Source organism: Microcaecilia unicolor, chromosome 12, assembly GCF_901765095.1.
Source record: "Microcaecilia unicolor chromosome 12, aMicUni1.1, whole genome shotgun sequence".
NCBI classification, from domain to species: domain Eukaryota; kingdom Metazoa; phylum Chordata; class Amphibia; order Gymnophiona; family Siphonopidae; genus Microcaecilia; species Microcaecilia unicolor.
In genome coordinates, this window is record NC_044042.1 from 86,906,480 (window position 1) to 86,924,543 (window position 18,064).

An 18,064-nucleotide genomic window follows, 5' to 3' on the forward strand; every position below is an offset into this window, starting at 1 on the left:
GGGAAGGAGCAGGAGATGGATGGGACTGGGAGGGGTGGGTGGGGAGCAGAGGGAAGGACCAGGAATTGGATTGGACTGGGAAATGAGGTGAGCAGAGGGAAGGAGCAGGAGATGGATGGGACTGGGAGGGGTGGGGAGCAGAGGGAAGCCTACTGGAAAGAAGACACTGCATAAAACAGAAGACACTGGGACCAAAGCGAATAGAAAAACTAAATGATCAACAAAGGTAAAAAAGTATTTTATTCAGAATATATTAATTGAAATATGTCAGCTTTTTGAAATGTGCATCTGTGATATTTTGCCTGTAAATTTCAATTCCTTCCTCCATATTAGCATATTAATTTGCATATGTATATATGCAAATGAATATGCTAATATGCTCCGCCCCATCCTTTGCCCCCCCAAATGAAACAGTCAAACTACGCCTATGCCTCTGCATGTTCTCAATTTTTTTCATAAGCCATGTGATATGATATTCTCCTCAGTACACATATCTTCCATATTATTACAGCTGTTATTTGGAAAATCTGAATACCCTGAGATATTTGCCCTTCATAGCTCAAAATGACTTGGGGTAAATCGATTCTATAATTAAAGCCAGAGATACAGTATTTCTTGTAGACACACAAACACATGCATTCAGTATTGGGCACCATCTCTAACACAGTCCCATATGAAGCATGTCACACACCCAATGTAGCCTACAGTCATGTCTTCTCCTGGGTATTCTTCTTCTTCTACTCCCCCAGGTGTTTCTCAGCTCTCATACCCTCCCCATCTTTCTATCCATTCTGCTTTTATAAAATGGATCCTGGAGTCAAATTCCAGCCAGGAATCTCCATTTATGATTTGAATAGGCTGACAATTGAAACCCCACCCTGCAGCAGGAGCTGATATATTATCTCTAAATGGTACCAGACTTGGCATCCTCTGACTCTTCTCCCTCTTAGTTGGCATGTGCACCAGGGATGCTGGAAATTTCTGCAAATCTAGGATCTGCTTCAAAATGGCTGACGAGACTTCAAGCAGTGACCCTGCAAGACTTCCGCTTGAAGGCAGCCACTTTGCAGCGGCGCCGGCCGCATGCGGGTCCGTGGCAGCGCCGGGCAGGAAAAAGTGGAGTTATTTCCTGCCCCAAAGACTCAAAGAGGCCACTAGACCACCGGGGCATGATGATAAGGTAAGTGAGGGGAGGAGGGCACTGCAAGGCCTACCCGCCAGCCAGCCAGTCCGCCCACCTTCCAGCCTGCCCGCAAACCCAGACAAATGGGCAGGCTGGATAAACCCGCCCGGATGCCCCGCAGTGCCTCCAAAAAGAGGGCATGTCCGGGGAAACCCAGACATATGGTAAACCTTCTGCTCAGTGTGCTGCTGCGGCTAAGAAAGCGAATAGAATGTTGGGTATTATTAGGAAAGGTATGGAAAACAGGTGTGAGGATGTTATAATGCCGTTGTATCGCTCCATGGTGCGACCGCACCTTGAGTATTGTGTTCAATTCTGGTCGCCGCATCTCAAGAAAGATATAGTAGAATTGGAAAAGGTGCAGCAAAAGGCGACTAAAATGATAGCGGGGATGGGACAACTTCCCTATGAAGAAAGACTAAGGAGGCTAGGGCTATACAGCTTGGAGAAGAGACGGCTGAGGGGAGACATGATAGAGGTATATAAAATAATGAGTGGAGTGGAACAGGTGGATGTGAAGCGTCTGTTCACGCTTTCCAAAAATACTAGGACTAGGGGGCATGCGATGAAACTACAGTGTAGTAAATTTAAAAAAAATCGGAGAAACTTTTTCTTCACCCAACGTGTAATTAAACTCTGGAATTCGTTGCCGGAGAAAGTGGTGAAGGCGGTTAGCTTAGCAGAGTTTAAAAAGGGGTTGGACGGTTTCTTAAAGGACAAGTCCATAAACCGCTACTAAACGGACTTGGAAAAATCCAAAATTCCAGGAATAACATGTATTGTACATTTGGGAAGCTTGCCAGGTGCCCTTGGCCTGGATTGGCCGCTGTCGTGGACAGGATGCTGGGCTCGATGGACCCTTGGTCTTTTCCCAGTATGGCATTACTTATGTACTTATGTGCTTGTCCCCATCTTTCTTGAATTCAGATACAGTTGTCATCTTCGCCACATCCACTGGGAGGCTGTTCCACGAATTCACGACCTTTCTGTAAAGAAGTATTTCCTCAGGTTACTCCTGAGTAGATCTCCTTTCACCTTCATCCTATGCCCCCTCATATCCAGAGTTTCCTTTCAATTGAAAAAGTCTCACCTACTGTGCATTTATGAGAGACACTGGCTAGAAGGAAAGGGAGAGAGGGAGACACTGGATGGAAGGATTGTGAGAGAAGGTAGATAGGTGGAGAAAGAGGGGAGCTGCTGGATGGAAAGGGGGAGAGGATAGTGAAAGACTGGAGAATAAGAGGAAAGGGAGCATGGGAAGAACAAGGGTGAGAAAAAGATGAAAAGCCATAGGTAGATGAAGTAAAAAGAGGGAAATCAAAGACTGGATAGTAAGAATGAATTAAACCTGGACAGAGAGAGGCAGACAAATAAATTGAGGAAAACAAAGAAAGAGGAGAGAGAAAAATGACAAATGGACAGGAAACCCTGGCAAGAGAGTTAAAAGAAGACAAAGGAAAGCAGAATCAAGATACTGGGACCAACAGAATTAGAAAAAAGTAAATGGCCAGACAACAAAGGTACAGAAAATAATTTTATTTTAATTTAGGATAAAGTAATGTGGTAGCTGTGTTAATAAAGGTAAATAAAATACAACATAGGAAATAAGGTGATACCTTTATATTGGACTAATTCTAATACATTTTTGATTAGCCTTCAGAGACAAGCACTTCCTTCCTCAGGTCAGGAGATAGGAGAGAATAACCATAACAGCAGCATACTGTCCTAACCTGACCTGAGGCAGGAGGTTTTGGCCTCTGAAAGCTAATTGAAAAAGGTATTAGGCTAGTACAATAAAATCTTATTTTCCACTTTCAAGTGCCTGAACTGAGCATATGCGGGAGGGCCGGTATAGGTGGCTGAAGCATGCTATCAATCGCTGCACTGTTCATGCAGTGGACCTCTTCAACCAGTGGGGGCTTGGGCAGTTCCGCCAGCGATTCAACCAGTGCCACAGTTTTGGAGTGGGCTTAAGCTCAAACTGGGTGGGAGGGGGGGTTCCTCATGGTTATGTCCCTGGGGGAATAGATGCTGGATAGGGGATATAATAGAGTGAACTGAAATACTCCCTCATACCCATCCCTGCTGTCACTGGTGTAAATAAAATATTTTCTGGAATGGCCGTGGGATTGAGGCAGAGTGGGTGGAGCCAAAGCAGAGTGGGGTGGGGCTGGGGGCATGTACTAAAATCTCCCTCTCAAAAATTGGGACCCCTTGGCAGCTCTGAAACATTTCTGCATAAATACAGGGAGTCCCTATAACCAGCCCCTACAAATGACACAAGGATTTACAATTTAGAACTAATTACTACTCTAACCGATTAAACCAATACTTCCTCTGTGTACATTTGTATGCTGCACAAGCCGGCATTTTTGAAAATATCAGTGAAATCAAATAAAAATGGTACCAACAACAAAGAACAACAACGTGGATAGCAGTGGCTTAGCTACGGGTGGGTCTGAGTGAGCACAGGTCCACCGAATCTTAGCTGAGGCCCACCCAGCTGCAGCGCCATACTGTTCTCTTCCCCCCTCTCCGCGCACCCTGGCATCTGCACTCCAGTCTCTGAACCCCTTCCCTCCCCGGTGTCGGTACAGGTGTCCTCGGCGTCTGCAGTGGTTCATTCTTGCTGTTTGTGTTGGCCCCACAGGCTTCCATCTGTTGCGTTCCGCCAGACAGGAAACAGGCAATGACGTCAGCGAGGGCAGGACATGGCAGATGGAAGCCTGAGGGGCTGGCACAAGCAGCGAGAATGAATCGCTGCAGGCACCGAGGATGCCTGTACCGACATCGAGGAGGGACAGAGTTCAGAGACAGGAGCGCAGATGCTGGGATACTGCAGAGTCCAGGGAGAAGACGTGGGGTAAGTGAAACCCCCCCCCCCTCTTATGATGTTAAAATATATCTCCGGGAAGATATTTGTGGTGTGTTGTTGGGAGGGGGCACGTGCACGTGGAAAGGTCCATCCCAATTTACCTCTGGCCCCATCCAAAATACCGAGCCTAGTTACGCCTCTGGTGGACAGAGCAGCTCATAGTTTTGCCTGCTTTGTTTTGGGTGGACATGGATGACGGTGCACAAAAGAAAGGGAAAGGGAGATTAACCTAATTTGCTTCTGCTTTTTGATGTCATGACATCTCCTGTTCTCAATCTAACCTCCTCAGCCCCAAGTTACATGCTATTTTACCTTAATCCAGTTGGTCCCTTCCTTTGTCAGCAACAGAGCGGATAGCACCATTGGTGCAAACGAGAATCTGCCTCACAGGGCCTTCAGTGGATACATTGAATCTCTAAAAGTTTAGGGGGGGGGGTCTTGTCAGATGTGCTCAGGATTCAGGAGGCTATGATTACCAACTAAATCTAAAAATGTGTACATTATCTGTCTCAGACTCAGAGGATGACTAAGTGTGTGGATATTTTTCAGAGTTTAGCCTATTTCTGCTCTCCAATTCACTTCCCCCTTCCAGTGCAGAGGATGTGGTAGAATCCAGCCAATGGGAAGGCTTCTTCTAGTCACAGGATGAATGGCTTGAGAATGAGATCTTCTTAGGAGAGGAGAACAATCAGTTGTAGGACTAAAGAATGGAGGAAAGTGTGAAGGCGGGTGTGCTATCAGCTTAGGAAAAGGACTGGCAGAAAATGCCAGACTTCTACATGGAGGAGGGAGGGGAGGACAACACTACCTGAATGAGCACATGGGCAGCAGGACAACACTAGAAAAGAGAGCCAAAAAGTGCATGTACCTGTGTAGGTTTCTGAGTCTCTGGTGAGGACTGTCTCTTATAAATAAAGTTTAAGTTTCCCTTTGAAAATCTGGGCTGGAGTGAAGTTCAGGGAAGAGAAATTTTCAGCCCATGGAATTCACCCTGTTAACTATTAAATTACTTGGGCAAATTCCTTTGTCCTAATGCTGTTTCTCCTCTGCCTATATTTTTTCAGAAGCATCAGAAAAAGCTAAAATATTTTTATTTTGCCTTTTTTTCCATTTGTGAACCATTTTTCACATGTAAAACTTTATAAATGTATATCTTGGACACATTGCCCTTAAATCTCACTCTTTTGGGCAGTTGCTAGTTTGTATTAGAGGTAATGGAGAGTAAATATGACTTGCCTAGCTTCCCTGGCTTTCAGCCCACTGCTGCAGTGCACAACTGCCAAGTTACCTAGCTCCAGGAGGGAGACTTTTTGGCCAGTCCTGTTTTTGAACTTTTATCCCAGTAAAGTGCTCTGTCATCCCTGATACCACCACTGAAATCAGCACTTCAGGTCCCATAATGTTCCAGGATAGGGTTGCAGAAATCCAGGACTGGAACTGATTAACTTGACAGCTCTCCAGCTCCAACCATTAAACTGCTTGAATAGTCCCCATGCTCATTTACAAACTATAATGTTATCATACCCACAGCTAGGCTGTGTACTTTTTGCTGCTACTTCTGGAGAGGTGAAATAATGGTGGGGGATGGGGTCCCTGGTAGGGTGTATGGGGGGGGGCACAAATATATATTTGCCTAGGGAGCCAAACCAAGAAACACAGAGTTTGTGAGACTATGGGACTCATTTTTAAAACACTTAGACTTACAAAGTTTCGTAGGATTCGATATAACTTTGTAAGTCTAAGTGCTTTGAAAATAAGCCTCTACATGTCCCTTCTCTCCCTTCCCTCCAAATTTGTCAGTGGTGTCCTGACACCTCTTCCTGCTGCTGCTGTGCTACTTCTTTAGCCTCAGTGCCCCCACTATTTCCACCTCCTGTGGGATATAATGGAGTAATAATATTTTAAATTTTTGTGAGGAATGGGAACAGTGCTAATCGTCAGTCTGTGTGTAACTTTGAAGGATAGATTTCGGAAAGGTGATGGTGATACTGAACATACGTTTCTTCAAATCAACACAGAAGTCATAAGGAGACGTGGCAAATGTTATAGGTGACGCTCAGAAATAGACCAAGATGTGACATTGTTCAACACAAACAGTGAGTACATTAACCTTAATTAAGGGTATGCATTGCACAGATTTTTAGCATATCTACTGATTCCCCTGTTTTAAATTTCACTGCACGCCACTGCTTTCATTTGTAACCTTGTGTTCAGGGACACATCCATATGCCAAAGGGTTGTGCACAAAAAGTATGGGCACAACGATACTCAGTCTCTGCCTGCATAGCTAATGAGGCAAACAGACCCACATAACTTCTGTGTATTGCATTTTCAGTGCTTACCACCACTGGCTGAATATTGACCCTGTAGGTTTTTTTGAGGTACACATTTCCCATTGTTGTACAGCATTGACTAAACATTGTTTCTTTGTTAGAATAAAACACATCACTTTTTCATTTGAGATGGTGCTTCCTGCTCAAACCTGATGCCTACACATGGGAACTCACTCATCCCACTGGGGTTCTCTTCAGACACACAAACTCACAAGAGGAAATTTCCACACAAAATACTTCTTTCCTTTTGTTTTGATCTCTTTCACTCTAGTGCTCATATCAGAGAGCCTCTGGGCTATAGCATCCAGCATCACTGCTCATCCTGGGACAGAGGGTGAGGAAGCCTTCTCCACACCTCTTACCCTGAGTGGCGGGCTGCAGCTGGTGGGCAGTGAGAGTTGGGGTAAGGGGAAGGTCAAGGTGGAATTGGATTAAAAAGGGGAGGGTCAGGTGGCTTGGCTTCTTTCCCAATTCTGCTACCTGCCTCCCCCTCCCCCCTCCACCGTGACTATAGTTGGAGGAGAGGTCTTGTCCTGGCTTCTGGAGGATGGATACCTGAGTCTTTAACCCATTTCCAAAAGGAAAAGCCTGTTGCCACGTGCCAACCCTTTATTTTTGTACTGCTGGGTTAGCTTGGGAGTCCTTACTGCCACCTCAGTGGGTGGTGAAAGTACTCCCCCCCCCCCCACCAAAAAAATGGCCATGTCTTTTTGTGAAAAAAAGACAGCCTTTTACCTGCTGTGGTAAAAGAGGACCTCAACCGCGTCAAAAACACACACTGACGCTAGCGCAGGCCCCCCCTTTACCACAGCTTAGTAAAAGAACCCCTTAATCTTTTCTGACTGGATCCTAGAACTTCTACTTTACAAAATACTGCAGTTCTTCATGACATAGAAACATGTACTGGGGATAATTTTATAAATCATTTCCCATATGTAAAGTCTGTTCTGTGTGCTGAAAAAGTCTGTTATAAAATAATGCAAGGGAATACTCGTGTAACAAACAGGCACATGAAAAGAGTGTGCTTACCATAATATGATCTGAGTGTAAGGATTCACAGGGTGGACGGAGTAGAGGTAAAGTTGTAATTAAATGCATAGAACACGCCATCTTCAGAGCAGGTGTAAATCTGTTCGTATAAGTTTGTGCAGTATTCAGGCTGACAGTGGGAGCTAGTCTTATAAATGCATATAGACAAGACGCTGCTTTTAGAAAATAAGTTTAAAATAGGTGCCACAGGTGGAAGATAAGGGCAATATAGCCCATCTAATTTCTGGCCATTTCACTTCCTTTTCTAGTGCTGGAAACCCCAGCTGAACTCTGGCTTTCTCTAAGGATCCTCTCAGCATGTCCTGAATTCTGTCACTGTTTTTACCTCCTTCATGGTAGCAGTGTATCACAGGATTTTTTTTAAACATATAATCACATGTCAAAATATGGGGTCCTTTTACTAAGTGGCTCAAGTATCGCATGGTAGTGTTGGCTCCTGATCACACTTCCCACGCGCTAGTGCTGGGGGCATGTTTGGGGGCAGAAAGTAGGCATGCCTAGTGCTAATTGATTGCGTCTACTGATTAGCGCGTGAGCCTTTTCTGCTTACTAAACAGATGTTGGTAAGGGCTCACATGCTAATTGCCATGCGCTAATTGGGAAATGAAAAATCGGTCATTTTACAGCTGCGTTAAAAGTGGCCTTGGCGTAGGGAAACCCACGTGCTAGTCATACTGCAGGCCACCTATGTTTTAAGTACTTCAGAGAGAGCTCACACTAAAGGTCTGATTTCTCAATCACCAAGTAGAGGATTTCTGTCTGTAGGATCTGAGCATCTTCCTAAACATGGAAGTGGAAACACCCTCCTGTCTTCCCCCTATCAGAATCTACAAGCTGTCTCTGTGTGAGTGTCAAAGGGCCTGCGAGAGGCTTCTTGTACCCTGCCAGGGGCAGAGCTTCTCTTAACTGCAGCTGTCACTCAGGCTCCAGGAATGCAGCTGAGACTGCCCAGGGCATCCTGTGGTTACAGCTCCACCCTGCAGACTGAGGCTGGCGCCTTGGTACTCCTGTAAGGCTTGGCGCCACATGAAAGGGAGCAGCACTGTTAACCCTTTCCTCTCTTATGCTCTTGCTTAGCCATCATTGCACTGCTGTAGGGGAGATGATCCCAGGCTCATAGGAATAGCACAGATCTCTTTCTCTGTTGAAACAGAAATACTTACAAAGTGTTATGTTAAAGTTTTCATGGAATTGGCCAGAGCATGTGGAAAAAAAAATTCAAAATAGAGTGCTGGAGTCTTGGACTCTTAACTGGGAATAACTGGTTTGACCCTATGATATATAAGAGCAAGCCACAAGGAATTACAACTGTAGGGTCAAATTTAATTTGGGTAAACAAAATGCCAAAAGCATCCAAGTTGGTTTGCCTGCATAACTCTGAAACTGTGTGTCTTTCTCTCATGGAATGCATTCGACGTTTACTGTGGAAGTAAAACTTGTCAGCAAAATGGTGCAAGTACTTAAATTCTGTAAGTCTGGGCTGTATTTGGGGGAGGTGAGGGTGGTATTCTGTGTGGCAGATAATTAAATTCAGTGTAAAAAAATGGTTCTTTCAAAATCGTGCAAGGAAGTAACATGGAGAATTTTTAACCCTTTTTTGAGAAAGTCTTAAATCTGCTACTTACCATTTAGTAACTCTGCAAAGAGCTCTCCACCAAGAATTGTAAGACCATTGAGCTACATTTTCAGCAAGATGCTAAAGGTACACCCTCTTTATGTCTATGAATTCTCACATCCTTTTCTTAGACACATTCCATCTGACAGACACAATGAGTTAAAATGAGGACTGGATCTGCCTGGTTCTGATGACTTGGATTCATCTTGTGACCTTCCCACCCACAGTCTACTAGACATATGCAGTGCTGTACACATTATATACAGATACTTTCTCTAAGGGGCTCACAATGTAAGTTTTTTTTTTTTGGTACCTGGGGCAATGGCGGGTTAAGTGACTTGCCCAAGGTCACAAGGAGCTACAGTGGGAATTGAACCCAGGTTGCCAGGATCAAAGCCTACTGCACTACCCATTAGGCTACTCCTCCACTCTGCAGTCAGGGGAAGCGGAAGTTTATAAGGAACTAAGCAAGTGGAGGTGGGGATGGGTTGTGGATTTGATATACCACCTTTCTGTGGTACAAAGTGGTTTACATTTTATTATCTATCTATATCTGCAGATACTTTTTTGTGCTGAAGGACAGGTCCATTCTTATAATTGTGTTGTAGAGAAAGAGGTTGGGTACATACAGTGCATTTTATCTAGCAAAAAAGGTGCTGGTACTCAAATGCTAGGCCACCCTTCAGGGGTGGGATGAGCACTGAAGAACCCACCCCACAATAGCCAGGGCCCCTGCAACCAATCACAGAATCTATGACAAGGAAGAATTGGTGTATAGAGCCTGAGCTCTTTCATTAAAACTTGCAATCCATGGGTCAATTTTAGCACACAATGAAAAAGGTGCCGGTACTCAGTACCCCCAAGTACCCCCTCAAAAAAAGCCCTGGGTACATATTTAATGAAGCTGGAGAAGGAAGTAATTCTGATGTAGTGACTATTATTTCTGATCCAAAAGTAATGGAATTTCATGATGGAACAAACTAAAACAAGAGATTTCAGGAGACAAGAAGTGTCTGATTTTCAGTGATCCCGGGTAGCTTTCAGGCCCTGTGAGCCTGCAAACTGATTTCAAAGGGAAATTTCCCACAGAGTCATCCTTTACAAATCGCAGGGCTACACTGCTGGCAGGGAGTCTTTAAAGAGCATATTTTGTGGGTGCAAAGTGTACGGATCAAAGCTGTGGAAAAGTAGGCATGGGGATTGCAAAATGAAATATCCATGCTTAATTTTTCAGGTCCACCCTGGTCCCACCCCAGCACAGACTCTTTTCTGTACAGAGGGCTGGGAGTAATTTTTAAAAAAGGGATTTTCTATGGGTAAACACCTACTTACCTGTGGGATTTCCTTTGAAAATTGTCCCAGATAAACACTACATTTCTTTTTATCTATAGGCCTAGCATGGTTGATCTTATGTTCTTATGATTTACTGTTTGAAAAGAAATCACCTTTGATCTTGGGGCAGGAGGAAAGTAGGGGGTCTGGAAGAAGCAATTCACTGAAAATCTGTCCTTGAATAACAAACCTGAAATGGAATGTATCCAGTTCCCATGGAAATGAGGTGTTGTAGTCACTGCCACACAACTTTATTCTAGGTGGCTCTGAGTGTGTCCAGACTAGAGAATGACATAGGGACAAAGTTTGTCCCCGTCCCCATGGGTTCTGTCTCCATCCCCACCCTGTCCCCACAGGCTGTCTTTGTCCCTGCCCCATCCCCGCAGGCCCTGTCTCCATCCCTGCCCCGCCCCCGCAGGTTCTGTCCCCGTCCCTGCGCCATCCCCGTGGGCTCTGTCCTCATCTACAGAAGCCTTGAACACTTATGATTTTATATTTAAATCTTTTTATTAAAGTATAGAAAGGAACAATATTCTGTGCAACTGTTGTGTATAAATTACAAATAGAAAACAATAATAACAATGAGCAGCTATTATAACCCTCCTTCCCACCACCACCCTCTACCCTTCCAACTAGAAAATGACACAGGGACAAAGTTTGTTCCTGTCCCTGTGGGCTCTGTCTCCGTCCCCGCCCCGTCCCCGCAGGTTCTGTCCCTGTCCCCGCCCCGTCCCCGCAGGTTCTGTCCCCATCCCCACCCTGTCCACGTGGGATCTGTCCCCGCCCCCACCCTGTCCCCGTGGGATCTGTCCCCGCCCCAATCCCCACGGTTACTGTGGTTCCCCATCCCCGTGTCATTCTCTAGTCCAGACCTCCTTCCACTACCAGTTCTAGGGAATTTCTCGGGAGAGAAGGATTGATCAGCTTTCTGAGAGATGGAAGAGATAGTGAAATAGAGAGAGACTAAGAAAAGAGCAGGGAGGAAATAAAGACAATGACCTTATACCAAACTCAAAGGGGAGAGATCAGGAAAACTTCCAAGAAAGTCTTTATTTATAGTAACTATATGGCAAGGAGTTTGCCTGTGTAACATAGTAAATGTTTCCGTCTTTCTTGAACCCTCATCTCCGTCCCTTATTCTCGGAGATTTTAACATACATGTTGATGACCAGTCCGACCCTCACGCTTCTCAGTTCCTCACTCTAACATCCTCCTTCAACCTCCAGCTTTGCTCCACCACCCCTACTCACCGAGACGGCCATTGTCTTGACCTCGTCCTCTCCTCTTCCAGCTCTCCTTCCAATTTCCATGTTTCAACTCTTCCTCTCTCCGATCATCACCTAATCACCTTCACACTTCTTCACCCCCCACCTCAGCCCTGTCCAACTTTAACCACTACCTCCAGGAATCTCCAGGCTATCGACCCTCCCACCCTATCCTCTAATATTTCTAATCTCCTCCCCTCCATCCTCCGAGTCTGTCGACAAGGCTGTCTCCGCTTACAATGCCACTCTCTCCTCTGCTCTGGACACCCTCGCACCTTCCACCTCCCGTCCCACAAAGCGTACTAATCCCCAGCCCTGGCTGACCCCTTGCATCCGTCACCTTCGCTCCTGCACCCGATCTGCGGAGCGCCTCTGGAGGAAATCCCGCACCCATTCAAATTTCCTTCACTACAAATTCATGTTATCCTCCTTCCACTCCTCCCTTTTCCTTGCCAAACTGGACTACTACACCCAATTGACCAATTCTCTCAGCTCCAACCCCCGTCGTCTCTTCTCCACCCTTAACTCCCTCCTCAAAGTGCCCTCCGCTCTCACCCCACCCTCGCTCTCTCCTCAATCACTGGCTGATTACTTCTGCGACAAGGTGCAAAAGATCAACCTTGAGTGTTCACTACCAAGCCATCTCTTCTTCACCCTGCAACCCTCTCCCTCATCCAACCAACCCAGGCCTCTTTCTCCTCCTTTCCTGTCATCACCGAGGAGGAAACCGCTCGCCTTCTTTCCTCATCGAAATCCACCACCTGCTCCTCCAACTTACTTAACATCATCCCTCATACTGTCACCCCCTCCATCTGTCATATCCTCAACCTCTCTCTCTTTCCACTGCAACTGTCCCTGACACCTTCAAGCACGCCGTAGTCACACCTCTCCTCAAAAAACCATCACTTGACCCTACCTGTCCCTCCAATTACCGCCCCATCTCCCTCCTACCCTTCCTCTCCAAAATACTTGAGCATGCCATTCACAGTCGCTGCCTTGATTTTCTCTCCTCTCATACCATCCTCGATCCACTTCAATCCGGTTTCCGCCCTCTTCACTCAACAGAAACTGCACTCTCTAAAGTCTGTAATGACCTGTTCCTTGCCAAATCCAGAGGTCACTACTCCATCCTCATCCTCCTTGATCTATCCGCCGCTTTTGACACTGTGAATCATGACTTACTTCTTGCCACACTGTCCTCATTTGGGTTCCAGGGCTCTGTCCTCTCCTGGTTCTCCTCCTATCTCTCCCACCGCACCTTCAGAGTTCACTCTCATGGATCTTCCTCCACCCCTATCCCCCTATCTGTTGGTGTTCCCCAGGGATCGGTCCTTGGACCCCTTCTCTTCTCAATCTATACCTCTTCCCTGGGCGCCCTGATCTCATCTCATGGTTTCCAGTATCATCTCTATGCTGATGACACCCAGCTATATCTGTCCACACCAGACATCACCGCAGATATCCAGGCAAAGGTATCAGCCTGCCTTTCCAACATTGATGCCTGGATGTCCAACCGCCACCTGAAGCTGAACATGTCCAAGACCGAGCTCATCGTCTTTCCACCAAAACCCACGTCTCCTCTTCCTCCGCTTTCTATCTCAGTTGATAACACCCTCATCCTCCCCGTCTCATCTGCCCGCAACCTCGGAGTCATCTTTGACTCCTCCCTCTCCTTCTCTGAGCATATCCAGCAGACGGCCAAGAGCTGCCGCTTCTTCCTCTTTAACATCAGCAAAATTCGCCCTTTCCTCTCTGAACACACCACCCGAACTCTCGTTACCTCTCGCCTTGACTACTGCAACTTACTCCTCACTGGCCTTCCACTTGGCCATCTATCCCCCCTTCAATCTGTCCAGAACTCTGCGGCACGTCTCATATTCCACCAAAACTGATTTACTCATATCACCCCTCTCCTCAGGTCACTTCACTGGCTTCCAATCAGATACCGCATTCAATTCAAGGTTCTCCTTCTTACCTACAAATGCATTCAGTCTGCTGCCCCTCACTACCTCTCCTCCCTCATCTCCCCCTATGTTCCTGCCCGTAACCTCCGTTCACAGGACAAATCCCTCCTCTTTGTACCCTTCTCCAACACCGCCAACTCTAGGCTCCGCTCATTCTGCCTCGCCTCACCCTATGCTTGGAACAACCTTCCTGAGCCCCCACGCCAAGCCCCCTCCCTGCCCATCTTCAAGTCTTTGCTTAAAACCCACCTCTTCAACGCTGCATTCGGCACCTAACTCTTCCGTTCACTAAACCCAGACCGCCCCAATTTGACCACCGCTATCGGACTGTCCCTTCACTTGTCTCTTAGATTGTAAGCTCCTTGAGCAGGGACTGTCCCTCTATGTTAAATTGTACAGCGCTGCGTAACCTTAGTAGCGCTTTAGAAATGTTAAGTAGTAAGTAGTAAATGTTGGCAGATAAAGACCTGCACAATCCATCCAGTTTGCCCATCAAGGTGTTCAGAGTTGTGTCTGGCCCTCTGCGTATCATAAACAGGGCAGTCTGCAAGTAACCACCTTGCCAAAATCATATAGGGCTCTTTTTACAAAGTAGCACTACCGATTAGCAGCACACTGAATGCAAAGAAGCGCATTCAATTCCCATGGGGTCCTTTGCATTCAGCGCATGCTAATCAGTAGCACTGCTTTGTAAAAGGAGCCCATAGGCAGGTATATGATGTAAACTTGGAACATAATACCATGATATCATCACTTTCAACCCTAAGAATGTGTTCCCCTGCCCCATTACTAACCAGCATCATTTATTCACTAATATCTCCTTTATGATTCTACTCCACCCTGATAACAATACACAGCACCTGCTGTCATAGCATATGCTTTCAATGTGATATGCTGGCAGGGAGTTTTTAAAAAGCATATTTTGTAGGTGCAAAGTGTATTGATGAAAGCTGTGAAAATCAGCCAAAATGAAATATCCATGCTTTATTTTTCAGGCCCACCCTGGTCCCATCCCAACGCAGGGCTGGGAGTAATATTTTTAAAAGGGATTTTCCATGGACATTGTATTGAAAATGCTCCTCCATGTGTCTTTATGCCGCCTTCTTCTTTCTCTTGACGTATCTTGACCATTGTAACTCTTTGCTACAAGGAACAAATCAATCTTAAATTCATAGGCTACACCTAATTGAAAAAGCTGCTGTAAAATTCCTTTATGGTGTAAAAAAATTGACAACATCACCCTCCTCTTAAAAATTGAACCCTGACTTCCTCTCTCTTACCATATTCCTTTCAAATATAATGTTTGTCCATCAAGTTCATTATTCAGGTCAGCTCCAATTCCTTTTTAGCCACCTTATTCCATACTTATCCACTAGACCCTTCACTGTTCTGGTCAAAACTTACTGTCTATCTCATCATTTTGGCGGATTAGCCTTGATGATGTAAGGCATTTTTGCTTTAGTATCCTTGCCCCTACACTTCGGAAAGGCCTCCCTCTACAAAGACAAGACAAAATTATGCATTTATTTATTTGTAACACTTGTATCCCACCTATTTGCAGGCTCAATGTGGCTTACATAGTACCGTGGAGGCTATCGCCAATATCGGTATGAACAAATACAGAGTGAAGTTGTGGTAAAGTTCGTGCGTAACAGACAGATTTAGGATCATAAGGAAGAAGAGGTAATTTATGTTCAAGCGTGCTTTGGATTTGTTGTGTTGCAGAGTTGAGGCATTTAAGTTGGGTTGGTCGGGTATGCATTTTTGAACAAGTAGGTTTTTAGTAGTTTCCGAAAGTTCAGGTGGTCATATGTTGTTTTCACGGCGTTTGGTAGTGCATTCCATAGTTGTGCGCTTATATTGGAGAAGCCGGATGTGTAGGTTGATTTATATTTGAGTTCTTTGCAGCTTGGATAGTGGAGATTTAGGTATGTTTGTGTTGATCTTGATGAGTTTCTGATTGGGAGGTCTGTCATGTATCCTGGGGCTTCAGCGTTCATTGAGTCACTCTGACACGCATTGTTCCCTCTAAGCTGAGTGGGATTCCTCCACCTACAGTTCTGCCAGTGGGAGAGGTACAGTTTCACTATCACATTTTCAATAGTGAGGGACAAACAAACTGTCAGACTCCAGGGAACCTGCCTGTCCTCCTAGTGATTGAAAACACAACATTGAGGCATCACCCCCTGCTGGCAACAGTGCAGTTGGAGGACTCCCACTCAGCTTAGAGGGAACAGTGCTGTCAAGTTTGTCCCAGATGAGTTAACATTATGAGATGGGTTATCATTCAAGGTAGAGTGTACCTCTAAGGTCCTGCATGTCCTTCTGGATACATTATAATTTGGTCCACAGGTTAACTATATTGTGCCAACTTCATACTAGTCATTCTTTGTTTATGGAACGTTTTTGCTCTTCCGATTCAAGCACTCAGTTTATCCCATTTGGACTACTGTAACAGTTTGTATTTAACCATTATGATTAAACTTTATTCTAAACTTCAGATACTTCAAAACACTGCAGCTAAATTGATTTTACATTTGAAAAAAATTTGATAGAACTACACTGGTTGCTCTTAAAAGCTCATATTAGTTTTAAGTTAGCATGCATGATTTTAAAATTTTTGAAGGATCAAGTATGGAATACTTAGTCTATTTTCATTTCTTGTTTTAACTTTTATTTATAAATGTCACAAAATACAATAAACAAGTATCCACTTGTATATGAAAAATGGCTTACAAATTAATAATTATGAGGACTCTAAGGAAAATTAAACAAATTAAATATAACCAGTAATAATATAAAAAAATGTATATAAAGAGAGACATCACAGTATAATGAGAAGAAAAAAGAATAAGCCTTTTTAGACTCCAATGGACGGAAAACTTAAAGTCCATTAGGAAGAAAAAGAAAAAAGTAAAGACTTAAATGGACTAACAAACCCTGCATCTTCTTCATTGTCCAACTTGAACCTGAATCTTCTAACCTGGAGCACGCTTCCCATCTAAAAAGGACGCAATTATTCTGGGCTAAAGAAAACATATCACATCCCAGCATATTTAATTAAATACTTGCATAATAAGGTAATAAAAAAGATGCTCCAATATCTTTAGTCTTTTGTCTCATGGCAAGAAAAGCTTTCCTTCTATCTTGAGTAGATTTGGTGACATCAGGATACATCCATACTATTTAACCAAGAAACAGAGTCCTAGCATTCTGAAAGTAGAAGATATAATTCAAGTGGCTCTCTCTGCTACATCCGCTATCAATTCCTCTAATGTAGCTGACAAATTATTCAAATCTAACCACCTTCTTTAATTGGAAGAGCCTCTGGTCCACCATTCCCTGGTTCCTTAGAAGTAGTAGGAATTACGTAAATTTTATTTCAGGGAGGGATAGTTTCAGGGGTAAAATGAGAACGTCATTAGATATTTCCTGAATAAGTCCCCAAGGAGCATACCAGCCAGTTTAGGAAAATTCAGAAGATGGAGGTTTAACCTTCTATTATATTTTTCAAGCTGTTCTGTCTTCCTATGAAGGAATAATTTATCTTTATCTATTACTGTTTTAAAGCCTGTAAATCTTTTACTTCTTCTTTCAACTGTTGAAACTGATTTGCACAGTCCAGCTTGATAGTATCCATAGCAGATGCCATATCTTGTATTTTAGTAGATAAAGATTTTACCTCCTTAGTAGATTCAGCCACAGCAATGTTTAAAGATTGAAGGCCTTTCCAGATGTACTCCAAAGTTACCCCTATGGATGGCAGTGGAAAACCATCAATCAAGCCCACCTCTTTAACATTGCTTTTGACTCGTAACCACTCGCCTCCACCTACCCTCCTCTCCTCCTTCCTGTACACATTAATTGATTTGATTTGCTTACTTTATTTTTGTCTATTAGATTGTAAGCTCTTTGAGCAGGGACTGTCTTTCTTCTATGTTTGTGCAGCGCTGTGTATGCCTTGTAGCGCTATAGAAATGCTAAATAGTAGTAGTAGTCTCTTGTAACCAGAGCTAATATTGTGATGTCATAATGCCTCAGTCCACCAATAAGAGCCAACCTCATCAGTGATGTCACAATGGCTTGATTGTCCTATACTTGGCTCACTTTTATTACATAGCTCTTTGAGCAGGGACTGTCTTTCTTCTATGTTTGTGCAGCGCTGCGTATGCCTTGTAGTGCTATAGAAATGCTAAATAGTAGTAGTAGTAGTAGTCAAGCTGTTCAATAATCGTCACAGTCCAAACCGATATCCTCTTTGTTGTAGCTCAAAGAAACGGCTTCCGTATCCTGAACCCCCAGCAGGAGCAGCCGCTGGACATGAGGGAGGGTTAGCTTCAGGAGGGGAGAGAGGAACCTCCAGCCCCAGAACGGAAGACTCTCCCATGTCTTCTGGTACAACAGGGTCTCCCGACCTACTTGCAGGGGTACCAACAGTGTACAACTC

At 44.6% G+C, this 18,064-nt stretch overlaps 1 long non-coding RNA gene across 1 annotated transcript in view; it reads left to right on the top strand.

Moving 5' to 3' along the window:
* The first annotated feature begins 4,751 nt into the window (after positions 1–4,751).
* Positions 4,752–18,064, top strand: part of LOC115481877 — a 163,758-nt gene continuing 150,445 nt past the window's right edge. The window contains exons 1-2 of the long non-coding RNA XR_003944012.1: positions 4,752–4,949; positions 6,019–6,154. This is a non-coding gene — a long non-coding RNA (uncharacterized LOC115481877). The remainder of the gene's footprint in view (positions 4,950–6,018; positions 6,155–18,064) is intronic.